At 38.5% G+C, this 15288-nt stretch overlaps 1 protein-coding gene, 1 long non-coding RNA gene and 1 gene segment (V, D, J or C); 2 read left to right on the top strand and 1 right to left on the bottom strand.

Moving 5' to 3' along the window:
- Positions 1 to 15288, top strand: part of LOC148646745 (NACHT, LRR and PYD domains-containing protein 3-like) — a 2700574-nt gene that overhangs the window by 2074098 nt on the left and 611188 nt on the right. The window lies entirely within an intron of this gene.
- The window catches only part of LOC148646755 (Ig kappa chain V region Mem5-like), a 364474-nt gene that overhangs the window by 263271 nt on the left and 85915 nt on the right, over positions 1 to 15288 (top strand).
- Positions 13527 to 15288, bottom strand: part of LOC148646757 (uncharacterized) — a 62192-nt gene continuing 60430 nt past the window's right edge. The window contains exon 2 of the long non-coding RNA XR_015927523.1: positions 13527 to 14346. This is a non-coding gene — a long non-coding RNA (uncharacterized LOC148646757). The remainder of the gene's footprint in view (positions 14347 to 15288) is intronic.

Below are 15288 nucleotides of genomic sequence, written 5' to 3'. Positions count from 1 at the left end.
TCTGGGCTACATTCACCATTCTCTGCAGTGCCTTTCTCTCTCGAGAAGAGGTGTTTGCATACCACGCAGTGATCCCGTTGGTGTGGATGCTCTCGGTGCAGCAGTAGAAGTTCACCAACACAGGTACTGACATTCTTTATCGTTTGAGGCACCTCAAAAAAATAGAGGCGCTGCTGAGCCCTCTTCAAGATAGAGTCTGTGTTCACAGTCCAGGTTAGGTAATTGGAAATGTGAATTCCCAAAAAGCTAAAGCTGGTGACTGTTTCAACTTTCGTTCCATCACTACTGAGTGGGCTGTGAGTGTGTAGCCTGTGTCTCCGAAAGTCCACCGTTAGCTCTTTTGTTTTACTCTTGTAAGATGCTCCACCTCACTCCTGTATACGGCCTCATCGTTAATGCTGATCAGCCTGATAATTGTGGTGTCATCTGCAAACTAAGTGATGTGGTTGCTGCTGTAAATGGCTGTACACTTGCAGGTGAACAAGGAGTACAGCCTAGGACTGAGAGAACAGCCTTGAGGAGCTCCAGTGTTTAGGACTGTAGAGGAGATATTGCTGCCAATTTTCACCATCTGAGGTCTACCCGTCAGGAAATCCAATATCTAGTTGCAGATAGAGTTGAATCAGCCCAGATTCCTGAGTTCTGGGAGCTGCTTTTTGGGAGCAATTGTGTTAAAGACTGAGCTGTAATCTATAAACAGCATTGTAACATAGGTGCTAGAGATATGGCATCAACAACTGACCCATTTGGGTAGTAAAGCAAACTAAAGTGGTTCAAGGGAATCTGGGATAGTGCAATTTACTATTTATTGGACAATACAATTCCTTCTGGGGACTTTATGATCATTGATGAAAGTGCCACTGGGCAGTAATCATTCAAACAAGGTATCTTGGTCTTCTTGGGCAGTGGCATAATTGTGGTGTTCTTGAAGCGCTCCTGTACCACTGACAGGGAGAGAGAGCAGTTAGAAATGTCTGTACAGGAGATAGCTGACCTGCACAGGTACCGTATTAAGGACTTGAGGGGAGACACAATCCAGTATGGCTGCTCTACGAGTTTTCTTAAACTGTTCTCTTAAAGGCTCTACACACTCATGTTTAGAGAGCTACAGATGCAGCCATTCAAAGTGAGCGGTACAGACACGTACCGCAGGTAATTGGCTGCGGTGTCGCGTATCATGACGTAAGATGACGCGGGGTACCGCGGTGCGTGATTGGTTGACCGACAGGGGCACTCGTGGTCCGTTGGTCTGCCGTAGAAAGACTTAATGTAAACATCTTTACTGTGCCCGTTGTAGATATTGAATTTTACCACTGAAGGGAAATCTTAGTAGCTGAGCATAAAAAGAATAGGAGCATACTGTAACGCGTGTGAAGGCCATAAACGATATTAATTTTGGAACATAAACATACAGTATATAGTTGGTCTTGGTACTTTAAAGAAAAAAATACACACCAGTATTCCATTTCTCCCTAAACATTGTAAGCTTCGAAGTCTTTAACTAACGTGATACCGGAGTCAACAAGCATACTTTTAGAATTTGATTAAAAGGGAATATAATATGGAATCGCGTATCTCAAGAATTTAATAACGGTATTCGTGTGCTGCGACAGGGCTGTGTAGGGCTGTTTCGCCTGTCTGTTCATCCGAGCTGTCTTGTAGCCGACTGGTCTAGGTGCGTGACTACCAACTGACAGGTTCTGTGTTTGAATCCAACTGGTGCTGGACTTTTCTTTTAACAAACATTTCTTCGAAAAAATAGAATAGCGATATTATGGACAATCAATTGACTTTTATATTTCAAAATATCGCAACATGATCGATATTTGTGATATTTTGAACATATCTTCCCTTCTGACAGCGGTTCCTGCTTCTATTGTGTGTGTGTGTGCAACAGAGTAAATTTTTATAGAGAAATGGAGGCTGGACAGTATGCGTTACAATATAAACATTTATATTGATTTAAATCGTGTTCTGATTTAAATCGCAAACGCGTGTTTAATTATGTGTTTTTTAATCATAATCAGGCAAATGCATTTCTACATTTTCTGTATGAACCAGCTTAGAGGTTCATACAGAAAGACAGCTTGTGTTTAAATTGAGTGTAAGGTAATTTATGCTTCTAAAGTCATGGTCAGCATTTATTATTGTACTGTGCTGTAAACTTTTTCTGTGCCTAGTCACATTTTTTATAGCGTTTTTATTGCGTTATTAAATCCGGTGGCGCTGTGTGTTAGTTTCCTGACTCCCATTATTTAAACTGCGACACTGATCATTCATCCCTAAATAAACTTTATTTTATATAGCGTTTTAAGCGAATAGGTAATTAGATTGCTCATAAACCTAATCGCTTTTTCTACATAAACACAGCGTGATTGCTCTCTGAAAATGCTTTTCCTTTTTTTTTAAAGTAGGTTTAGATTTCAACTATAGATCGTATTATTATAAACTTTCTTGGAAAAATGTATTTTATGTAAACCATGTTTGCTATTAATTCATTTAGGGCTAAAATACGTTCATTGTCTTCCAATCGAGTCGAGTTGACATTGGAAGCCTGCCACATCCGGACTGTTAAACCAACGCATTAGCACTTCAAAGCCCATTGAGGGTATTGAGCCAGTATTGGCTTTAGTATTCCCCCCCTCTCCCCTCAATTCAATTCAATTCAAGGTGTTTTATTTGCATGACAGATGGGTACAAGCAGTGTTGGGTATGTATATTGTAAGGCTTACGGCAGACAGGCACTGTGTAAGAGCCGGCGCACCAGAGCAGCGCACCGAGGGAGCGTCTGCATTTATAACTTAGTTTTTAAAATTAGTCAAGCAATATGAAGCATCTCCTTTTACTTAGTGCCTGAGCATAAAAAGAATAGGAGCATACTGCAACGCGTGTGAAGTCCATAAACGATATTAATTTTGGAACTTAAACATACAGTATATGGCTGGTCTCGGTACTTTAAAGAAAACATACACACCAGTATTCCATTTCTCCCTAAACATTTTAAGCATCGAAGTCTTTAACTAACGCAATACCGGAGTCAACAAGCATACTTTTAGAATTTGATTAAAAGGGAATATAATATGGAATCGCGTATCTCAAGAAATTAATAACGATATAATTATATTCATGTTGCAAAAGAACTGCAACGGACATAAAAACTCCCTTGCTTTTAACAGAGCGTTCCATAATTTCTAACTACGAAAATGCCAGGTGAAAGGATTTGTAAACATATTTTGTTAAAGCAAGTCAGTTTTTTCCGCAACACATAAAATACATTTTTCCAAGAAAGTTTAGCCTTTGTCACTAATGAAACCACTAAATAAAGACATAAATATAGAAATCTTAAGATTTGTTTTATTTAATGTTGGTAGCAGGATGAACTGTCAGAGTGTATATTTTGTCGCAGAGTTGCTGCAAGATGTTAACAGTGAAAAAGGTATTTAGAAATGAGTTATTTCAAGATGAAAATTTTCAGAATAATTGCAAATCTAGCAGGATAGAGAAAGCACAGAAAACTGGCAGTTAGATTGATCAGATTCGTATGAAAAGTCATTTAGCAAAGGGAATGAGAAGAGTGACAAAGTAGTATACTTTAGATCTTTTTTTCTGAACCAGGGAAAATCTGATCATGTTTCCCTATAACAATAATAAAAAACTTTATTTGATATATCACCATTAAAGGTGGCATCTCAAAACAATACAGTAGATGTAAAAACAGATAAAAGGACCACAGATTACAAAGTAAATGCATATAAGAAAGACAAGCAGTTAGAGGTGCTACCAAAATTAGAAAATGAAGCAGATACAGACACTAAGTCTTCTGAAAAGAAAGGTTCTGAGGTTAGATTTAAACTGGCCCTGGTGTGTGTGTGTTTGTGTCTGTCTGTCCTGTGATGGACTGGCGCTATGTCCAGGGTGTATTCTGCCTTGTGTCCGTCGCTTACTGGGATAGGCTCCAAATCCTCTGTACTGGATAAAGAGATTAGAAATGGATGGAAGTAAAGGCACTGTGTGGATGGAACTATACACAGTGTTAGAAACCGACTATGAAATGGCAGCATCTCACTGAGAATAAAACATTTTATAGTGCTGGCTTAAGGAAACAGCCTTTCCACCTCTCTTGCACATCAGTATCCATACCTAGTTATTTAAACAAATTGCCTCTAATTATAAACATCTTAATATGCTGGCTCTGTGGATCCGCATCAGCTATGTTTGCCCATTCCTTCAATTCATGTGCATCCAACACACAGTTCAACGCTAGCAACTACACAAAATCTAAAATATGAGCTCTACTTGCCACTTACAATACCAACAGTACCAGCTAACTTTAGTAGTGACATTTTCATGGATCTTTTTAACAATAAAATTTACAACATCAGACTTCAGACACAATTAAACAGGCCTCAAAAAAGTCTGGTACAAACATTTTCAGCATGGAATAAACCTTTACTTTAATGGTTTAAACCTTAAATGGATTCATATTCTCAATAAGATTTGGTGCTCAGTAACATGACTTAGAAAATGACAGAAGACATACGTATCATGCTTATCCTTCTATTTTTTCATAATCGTAAACTCCTTAAGGCAGTTACATTTTCTCTGTTCTGACCTGCAGTTACAGAGAAATTTAAATTCTAATAAGAGATTTGTAATGAGGAAAGTCATACCAATCACTCATACCAGGATTTGCAATTACAATACAAATACTTTCTTTCTGTGTGTGTTTGTTTTGCAGTTTGAGTCTATGGCATTCCTTTGGGGGTCTATACTCCAAGGCATGACTTTTTTATGGGAACATGACATTTTTTTAAAGTCTTTTAATGCAAGCTTCATATAAACCCTTAGCAGTGGTTACTGTCTGGAGCAGGTACTTGAATGGCACAGATTCATTGAAATGATTCAATTTCTTTTGAAAATATTTGGGATAATACATATTCCAGAAATCACAGCCGTTGAATTATCCAGAAATTAATTTCTCTCAGGGTGTATTTAACCCCTCATGGATGGCATTGTATGAAATGAGTTTCTAGTTCCCCATTTGCCTCTATTATGAGATGCTGTGGACACTATTTTATACATTTTAGGAGTGTCCATAGGAACGTATGTTCTAGAAAGAGTGAACTTCTGTTTTGCCATTATTTTTAATAGGGGCGTTACATGTTTACACTTGGTGCTCCTACTAGAGGAGAGGATATGATTAATCTAGGCTTATCACAGAAACTGAAACACATCTGGTTGGTGAGTCTACTGTGGGTAAAATGTTACTGGTACCGCATGTTGTAAAGCTCGGTATTTTCTCTCTTGGTCTGACTTTTTTTAATGTCTGAGTGTTAGGATCCATGTTGTTGCTGGTAAGGGAACGGTAGGTGCTGTGATTGACACAGTCAAAGCCTTGTACAGAGATACCATTGTAGCTGTTTGACAGTATTTTAGATGCCCTTAGTTAAAAGCATGGGAGGAAGTACTGCCAAGGGGAGGGGGGGGAGCAAGGATTTTTTCTTTGAGTTTGTGAGGTTATTTTTTGTTATATTGTGTTTCAGAAAGCAAGAAAATAAAATTTACTGTATGATAAAAAGAGAAAGAGCTGGAGTAGATCCTCAGATCAGTTTGCTACCAGCAATCAAACAAAAAAAATGGAAAGAATTGTCTCCTCCTGATTGGAACCACAAACAAAACATTCCTGTTAGACAAGAGGAATTGGAAAAAAAACAATTTTGTCAATGAAAACCGGTGTATGTGTCTCTCCCTGCTGGATGTCCCTCTCACAAACTGCTGAATGAATAAAATAATTTTATTGAAAACGCGTTTGCGATTGTCTGGTATTTAATTTGGTCCCTTTTAACTGTTTTTCGATCTACTGTATTGCTTTGAGATGCCACTTTTAAAGGCGATATGTAAAATAAAGTTTTTTATTATTGTTATAGAGAAACATGATCAGATTTTCCCTGGTTCAGAAAAAAGATCTAAAGTGCTACACATAACTTTCTTAATTCGATGTATTTAAAGCAGTGAACTACTGTAGGTGTCACATAACATTCAGAAATACAATCACGTATTTGACAAATAAAAACGATTACAATCTAATCCTTCCACGTTTGATCCCAAAATCCCAAGAAATATAAATCTTGACGGGTAGAAAGCTATGCTGAAAGTTTATTAAGATACTTAGAAGACAAAGATACTGTATCAATTTATGTTGCATTAGCCTGATTATGATTAAAAAAACACATATAATTAAACACGTGTTTGCAATTTAAATCAGAACACGAGTTAAATCAATATAAATGTTTATATTGTAACGCATACTGTCCAGCCTCCATTTCTCCTATAAAAATTTACTCTGTTGCACACACACACACAATAGAAGCAGGAACCGCTGTCAGAAGGGAAGATATGTTCAAAATATCGCAAATATCGATCATTTTGCGATATTTTGAAATATAAAAGTCAATTGATTGTCCATAATATCGCTATTCTATTTTTTCGAAGAAATGTTTGTTAAAAGAAAAGTCCAGCACCAGCTGGATTCAAACACAGAACCTGTCAGTTGGTAGTCACGCACCTAGACCAGTCGGCTACAAGACAGCTCGCATGAACAGACAGGCGAAACAGCCCTACACAGCCCTGTCGCAGCACACGAATACCGTTATTAAATTCTTCAGATACGCGATTCCATATTATATTAGCAGAAAAGCTTAAAACTACCACTTTTTCACACGCTATTTCACATGCTAGTTAAATACTTCGATGCTTAAAATCGTTAGGGAGAAATGGAATACCGGTGTGTATTTTTCCTTTAAAGTGCCGATTCCTGGAATCTGACTGGCTGACACCCCTCTGAAGTGGTTCCATAAAATCTGGTATACGGAAAAGAAAGCGTTGATATATACAAGTGTCTTTTAAAACACTCTTTGCTGTGCTCTTGAGGATCCTTGTGATATTTTAAGCTCTAGTTGAATGATAGGTGTCGCATTTTAAATCATTTTCGTAGTTAGAAATTATGAAACGCCCTGTTAAAAGCAAGGAAGTTTTTATGCCCGTTGAAGTAAAACAAAATGCCTGACAAAGTATGGCTTGGACAGATTCCAAGTGCTTGTACAAATGTGCTAAAGAAATTATACTTTGAGTATACAGCTTGTCCAAAGTCATCCATTATTAATACTATTAGTAATATCTTCAGTAAAGGCTTTGATGCATAAATATTTCTGATAAAGGTAGGTTGTGTACTTTTGTCCAACTGAGCAATCTTGCTTTCATAAAATATACCAACATTTTAATGACTGATGATTAACATGCTGTAATACACAGTTCAAAATTAAAGGCTCAAATGCTGTACATGAGAGGTTAAGCTCCCACTGGCGGTTTTACAAGGCGACGCCGGATAGTTAACCACGTGACACACGTTAACTGCGTGATACCGCATGATACTGCGACACGCCCACCGGGGTATGCCGCGAAATACCTCACCCATTTTGAATGGCTGCATCTGTATAACACAAAGTTTCCCTTGGTTCACTCTGAAACTTGATATTGGGCTCGGTGCTCAGAGCCTCCAAGTGGGAGTAAAGGGAATTCAACTCATCTGGTAGAGATGCATTAGTGAAGGAAATAATGCTGGCATTGTGAATACGGTTCCTCTGTTCAGTATTATTGAACTGTATCATTCATGGTCACAAATTGACTAACCAAGTAACCCTGTGAATGTCACAAGAGAATGATGGGTCCTGTTGCATATTACACTACCTACCAATCATAAAGGTGCTACGACCCTTCTCCTCACTAAAGCAGTTAAACCCCCCAAGCCACCAGACCAGCAAAAGACAGACAGCTGGTCTTTAATTGTGGTTCTACAATAGTGTGCAACTTGCTTTTGATAAATTATCTGTGATGTAATGTCATGGATAGGTGACCCCTAAAAACAAGACCTATTCTTGTCTTTTGTACAACTATGCCACCAAGCAAGTGAAAGGGGTGCTAGGTCCCTCACTAACTTTCCATCTCCCTGAATCAGCAGTGCATCCATAGACCACAGAATTATATTTCAGATCCCATTTATTTCAGTCTACCCTTCTATCAAATACATATTATACAATTCATTTACCAGAGCCACTGACAGAACAGTACAAAATAAAATCCCATGGAACTACCAATATGTCTCCAATGAGACGTCCGGCAGCTGTTTTCTCTTAAACCAGCTCCAGTCAGCAACCTGACGTGGTTTCTTCTGTCACAGATATAAGAAGTTTTTAAGCAACTTCACCTTTCCTCGCCTCCTGAATAACATGATTCCCTCAACCCCCCCGTTCATTGATTTCAACAGAGTCAGGTACTGTATGGAAGGAGGACGATTATGTCAGTTTGATATTTGGCAAAAAAAGAGATTTAGACATCCATCATTATCAGTGTATTAAAAGCACATACTGTAAGTAAAGATATACATAGTCAGCAAGATATAATACAGACTTTTAGTTGATTCCCTCAGTATTCTGTTCAGACTCAAGGTCTTGGCATTATTAAGAATGGTCACTCCAATGGTAACTCCAATGGCTTCTGTTCCTGAGAGCTCATTTACTCCACCAGGATCTTTTGCCTTTATTCAGAGCCTTTACAACCCTTGTTCACACACAGAGGGTCTTTCAATTGATGTGTCACTAGAAACATTCACCTATAAGAAACTCTTCACATGTTTTGCTCTCAAGCTTCAGGTAAGGATCCCCTCCATAAAATCACCAAATCAGATCTAATTCTCATTCTAATAAGGGCTCAGATATTACAGGTGAGGAAACCATTCCATTCCTTTCAGCTGCTTCTGACAGCTACACTCGGTTATTATATTGTTTCAAGTAACAAAAACTGAAGCAACTTATTCCAATTAACAACAAACAAAAGATAACTTTTTATGTTATCCTCACACAAAAGAGATCAAACTGATGCCAGGGGGAATATATGAAGAGTTGACTAGTTGTTGGATCTCTATTTTCACTGGAATGTAGCATAGTATTTTATAGTAGGATAGTATTATAAGGATATGATACATATATGTTATTTGTTATTTGTGTTTCTTTTCTTTTTATGTTTTTTTTGTATCTCTGTTATTCTATTATTCACCACAAAAAAAATCCTACACTATAAACACCCCAAAGGTTTGGCTATAAAGTTGTCTTCGACTTTCACTTTGTGTCCTTTTCTCTTATTTAATAATTTTAAAATCACTAGTTTCTAACTCTGGGTTTTTGAGATCAGTATCAACAGGCTGGAATTTATTTTCCTGGAAATCAATGTGTCCACAAAGGACTTCGGTGAAATTCACTAAATCTGTCTTGTGCTACTCCTGCAGCTTCTGTCTTTCTGATACTATACCTATATTTGCAAACAGGGTGGTTCACTGCCTTTGAAGATTTAAGAACAAAAGGGAAACAGGAGGAGGCCATGGGCACATCCAGGTTGTTTGGTTGCTACTATCTCAGTGATCTGAAACTCTCATGCTTCTGTTCCTTGAAAGAAGTCTGAGTATCGGCTTCACCAACACGGCTGGGAAGGTTTTTCCATACTGCTACAGCACCGTGGGTGAAGAAGAGTGGATCTGATGCGGTATTTTGTGAAAATGTGGAAGAAGATACTTCAGCAGTGGTGAATGAATTGAGCTCAAAATGTGAGAATTTTCTCCTGTTTAATACAGTACATAATTTAAAAAGGACCTACTGTATACAGAAGAAACACACAAGATTTCTGTGATTCATTACTATTGGAAATTTAATGTCTGCGTAAAAAGAGCACAAAAAAGTATTGTAAGAGGACCAGCTTAAATTCAGCTTAGAGACAATGTTTTTCCAGTTCTGACTTTTTAGACACTGAGAGATTTAAGTCCAGACAGAACATGTGATAAAAGAATTTCCACTCCCTTGTAAAGACCAGGGGTGGGAATTAACAAGGTAGAACTACTTCACCACACTATTTAAGCACATTTATTGAGATCTGTACTTAAGTATTTTAACTTTTACCCAAGAATGTAGTTTTAGAAAAGACGCTACTATTATTCTACTCCATTTCCCAGAAACATCTGTATTTCTTGTTCCGTCAGGAATCCTGATGTTTATATGGGCTGGGATTCTGATGGGTTAAAGCAGGGGTGCATGTGGATTGCTAGTGTTCTAAGCCCTGTTGGTTTTTACCTCCTAAGAGCAACACAGGGTGTCACAGTTTAACATCCTTAATGGGAATCATAAAACATGGACCATAAACGTAGAATTATTTCACAAAGGGAATATGGAAATAGTGGTAAATGGAGATCTAGAATACATTACACGTGACTATTTCTCCATAAGAATCAATCTATTTCAACACTAATAGGGACCTAGGGACATGGTGACATGAGTCTATAGTAGTGTCCATTCATGTTTTCACGGGAGCCGGTTTTGACTCCCGTGGAGTGTGTTATTAAAGACCCTATGTGGATGGTATAATCCGTAAAAGACGACGGTGGAATGTACAGCAGGGTTAGGATGGGTTGACAAGAGAGGGGGCGGTGACTATAGTGAGCAGGTGCAGGGGGAAAATGCTTAAGCAACCAAGTCCAGGGAAGTCCAAAAAGGGAAGTCGTGTCACAGTCCGTAATCCAAGAGCCGGGAGATCCATCCAAGACAAAAAGTTAAAAATAGGAACTGGGTCGGAACCGGCACAGGAACAGGAACAAAAAACATAACAGGACAAGGCGCTCTGAATCCTGGACCCAGGCGATCAGGACGCCTGCTTTCAGACAACCCAGAAAATAGGCAAGACTATTATTGTATTACTGAGCCCAGAACTGCAGAGACACTAGACTTTTAACCAAAAATCAAATGAGATGCACCGGGAAATAATAAAAACTAATCATAACTGAAAGGGGTAGAAGCGTCCTCTAGAGGAGGGATGTGGAACGTAACACATGTCTTCTGTCTGTAAACAGAATGACCCATTACGCTGAGCACTTAATGTAATGTATCCTGGTCTGAAAGAAACACCTAGAATTTGAAAATTAACAATGAATGAGAAAAAAAGAGTGAGGGTGTCAGTGATGAACAACATTTTTAAACATTACAGTGCAGAATGTTCATCTTAAAAAATTTTATTTAAATAACATTAACATGTAATGTGATGTGTATGAACAGTACACACAAAGATTCAAGCAACACACAGCAAAATACTTTTAAATGAATCTTTTATGTACAGTGTAATGTTAATTAAAATTATATTAAATACTGTATATATGATAAAAAAGGAAATAAAGTAAATTTTCTCATATTTGAACTTATTTAGCAACATAGTTGCACTGAACTTTGAAATCAGAGGTTAAAGTCAGGGCATAGAAAAGACATAAAAATTACATCAACATGGCAAACAAATACAATTTTTAAATAATATAGTAAGTATAGTAAATATCTATAATAATTGTTATATAGTGGTGTAAAAAAGTGTTTGCCCCCTCTTGATTTCTTATTTTTTTGCATGTTTGTCACACTGAAATGTTTCAGATCATCAAACAAATTGAAATATTAGACAAAGATAACACAAGTTAACACAAAATGCAGTTTTTAAATGAAGGTTTTTATTATTAAGGGAAAAAAAATCCAAACCTACATGGCCCTGTGTGAAAACATGATTGCCCCCCCTGTTAAAACATAAATCAACTGTGGTTTATCACATCTTTGGAAAGCTGAGTTCAATTTCTCCAGCCACACCCAGGCCTGATTACTGCCACATCTGTTCTCAATCAAGAAATCACTTAAATAGGACCTGCCTGACAAAGTGAAGTAGACCAAAAGATCCTCAAAAGCTAGACATCATGCTGCGATCCTAAGAAATTCAGGAACAAATGAGAAACAGAGTAATTGAGATTATCAGTCTGGAAAAGGTTATAAAGACATTTCTAAATCTTTGGGACTCCAGCGAACCACAGTGAGAGCCATTATCCACAAATGACGAAAACATGGAACAGTGGTGAACCTTCCCAGGAGTGGCCGGCCGACCAAAATGACCCCAAGAGCGCAGTGACGACTCATCCAAGAGGTCACAAAAAACCCCACAACAACATCCAAAGAACTGCAGGCTTCACTTGCCTCAGTTAAGGTCAGTGTTCATGACTCCACCATATGAAAGAGACTGGGCAAAAATGGCCTGCATGGCAGAGTTCCAAGCCGAAAACCACTGCTGAGCAAAAAGAACATAAATGCTCGTCTCTGTTTTGCCAGAAAACATCTTGATGATCCCCAAGACTTTTGGGAAAATTCTCTGTGGACTGACGAGACAAAAGTTGAACTTTTTGGAAGGTGTGTGTCCCATTACATCTGGCATAAAAGTAACACAGCATTTCAGAAAAGGAACATCATACCAACAGTAAAATATGGTGGTGGTAGTGTGATGGTCAGGGGCTGTTTTGCTGCTTCAGGACCTGGAAGACTTGCTGTGGTAAATGGAACCATGAATTCTGCTGTCTACCAAAAAATCCTGAAGGAGAATGTCTGGTCATCTGTTCGTGACCTCAAGCTGAAGCGCACTTGGGTTCTGCAGCAGGACAATGATCCAAAACACACCAGCAAGTCCACCTCTGAATGGCTTAAGAAAAACAAAATGAAGACTTTGGAGTGGCCTAGTCAAAGTCCTGACCTAAATCCGATTGAGAGGTTGTGGCATGACCTTAAAAAAGCGGTTAAGGCTCGAAAACCCTCCAATGTGGCGAAATTACAACAATTCTGCAAAGATGAGTGGACCAAAATTCCTCCACAGTGCTGTAAAAGAGTCATTGCCAGTTATCGCAAACGCTTGATTGCAGTTGTTGCTGCTAAGGGTGGCCCAACCAGTTATTAGGTTTAGGGGCAATCACTTTTTCACACAGGGCCATGTAGGTTTGGATTTTCTTTCCCTTAATAATAAAAACCTTCATTTAAAAACTGCATTTTGTGTTTACTTGTGTTATCTTTGTCTAATATTTCAATTTGTTTGATGATCTGAAACATTTCAGTGTGACAAACACGCAAAAAAATAAGAAATCAGGAAGAGGGCAAACACTTTTTCACACCACTGTATATGACAAAGCTATTTTGCAATAATTTTGTTAGTTTTTTTTACACTGCATCCTTTGGACTTAAGTCAGGGAATTTTTACGTGAACAATCATAAAAAGTTGTAAATGCTGGGAGATGTTAAGCAGGGACCCCCAGTATACACGTCAATCTAATGTTTTAGCCCTAAAGTGAGCCAAGTGCTGAACCAATTGATTTTGGCTCTTTATTTCGAAGCTGTGGACCTGATAGAAAAGGCGCTGAATGTTCTCCAAGCTGAGATCAGCACACAGAAAGGAAAGCTGCTGCCCTCAGTGTACCAGCTAGTAGAGATCTGAGTCTGGCCTGTGGTCAGTACTCCTGACCTGGCTGGAGTGCATTTAAACACACACCTGCTGTACGAGACCTGTCAGAAATAACTCTTGTACTCGACACTTCAGGAGTAACTGAAAGGTAAGGATAACATTATCAGGAAAAACAACTGGGCCATTAGTGGAAATATTTTAATCGCAATGAGATTGGTAGTGGTCACTCACAAACTTACATTAACAGCAATAACATAGGGTGACCAGTGCTGTACTTTGACTATACAACCCCCTGCTAGAGTTCAGGACACTGTTGGAGGATGTGACTTATGTGTGTTCTCTCAGCTTTCTCTGGAAATGTCTGCTTTCATCACAAATTAAACATCTCAAACCTTTACTGAACTGCTCTTTGACTCCTTGAATCCCTACACAGCCATCATCCACACCAAATGTCTACTTCTGTCTACAAAGACAAGTAATTGCTAACGTGAACTGGAGAGGTTTATTTTCTACAAACACGCTGTCATGCCATGCTCCTGCAGGCACCTGAACAACCGCAACCTTCAGACATAGCAACTTCTACAGCACTGTGTCCCTGTGTTCCAGCAGCATGCTGGGATTGTTTGAAAATTAATATATTTATATACAAATTATTTTTGTATGTATAGTACACAATATGTATAAATGATGTACAAACTCAACCCTATTCAGTGTGATTGTAGGAGCTCTGCAGCTGTTCTCTGCCTCAGTCCTCTGTGGTTGCCTGTTGATGAGCCAGAGCAGCTCCTGGAGAGCTGAGGGAGGTTTTTGTACGGCCGTGTAACACTCTGTGAACACACCATGTCAGCTTCTGATGGTACCAAGCAAGACAGGGGTAATTTGAGCCACTATAAGAACAGGTACCCACAGAACTGCTGGTCTTACAGCTCACAGTGACTGTCTGTGCTGGGAGAACAGATGTCACTGATGGAGTCTGAGTCACAGTAATCTGGCCACTGGAACCTGGAATGAAAAAAATGAATGTACTGTATTACTGGTACTATAATGTCATAATGATATGCCTGAAATGCCCAAAATAGAATTATTTCTTGCAATTTGTTTCAGCGTTGAAAAAGTAACAGAAAATGCATTTACATTGTAAATCTCCCTAGGTTATGTTTCATTGCATTAATTTAATTTCTACTCACCATGAAAGCAGACAAGTGTCCATATGAAGATGGTGATGAAAGTCATTGCTGCTGTGTGATCTGTTGCCATGAAGGGCAGCTCTCAGTCATGAAGTGTTAAACTCACAGGTCTATAAGCACTCCCAGAGCACTGAAGCATGTGCTGTCAATGCAAAGTGTATCTTCTATGCAAATTGTCTTCCTGGCTTCAGCAGCACTTGTAGCCAGTCAGTGCTGGAAACACAGGCTACACTGAAGACATGTCTGCTGGAATATGCTGGTCCTGCATCATTCTGAATGATAAATTAAACAATGTTTGTACATCTTTATCACAGTATTCCAGGAGTTACTGTAGGTAACAAATCTTGTGCCCAAATGTAACTAATGTTTTCTAGAATATATCTTGTTTTCAAGAAGTTGTTATATTCTAACAGCATGGGATAGTTACTAATACTGTATGTGCTCACTCACTGATGTGTTTAGTTAAGACTCACAGTGTGAATCAGTCAATGTTCAGCCCTTTCAGAGTTACTGAAACACACAGGACAATGATGCCACTGATTCTACTGCTGGGAACACTGGGGCTCTTTGCTCAACGAAGCATTGAAACCAAAATGAATATATTTTTGTTTGACTAAGCTAACTTAGCATATCTTGAACAACAGTACACAATAAATGTATAAGAACATTATACGTGTTGCGTTTGATCATAATTTACAAATGCATTACCACCCTGAAGCCTGGTTTCATCAGATCTCAGAAGCTGAACACAGCTGGG

The sequence above is a fragment of the Lepisosteus platostomus genome, chromosome 16 (genome assembly GCF_059453375.1).
Source record: "Lepisosteus platostomus isolate fLepPlt1 chromosome 16, fLepPlt1.hap1, whole genome shotgun sequence".
NCBI lineage: Eukaryota > Metazoa > Chordata > Actinopteri > Semionotiformes > Lepisosteidae > Lepisosteus > Lepisosteus platostomus.
Note: the sequence above shows the minus strand (reverse complement) of the source record. Positions and strands in the feature narration are given on the sequence as shown.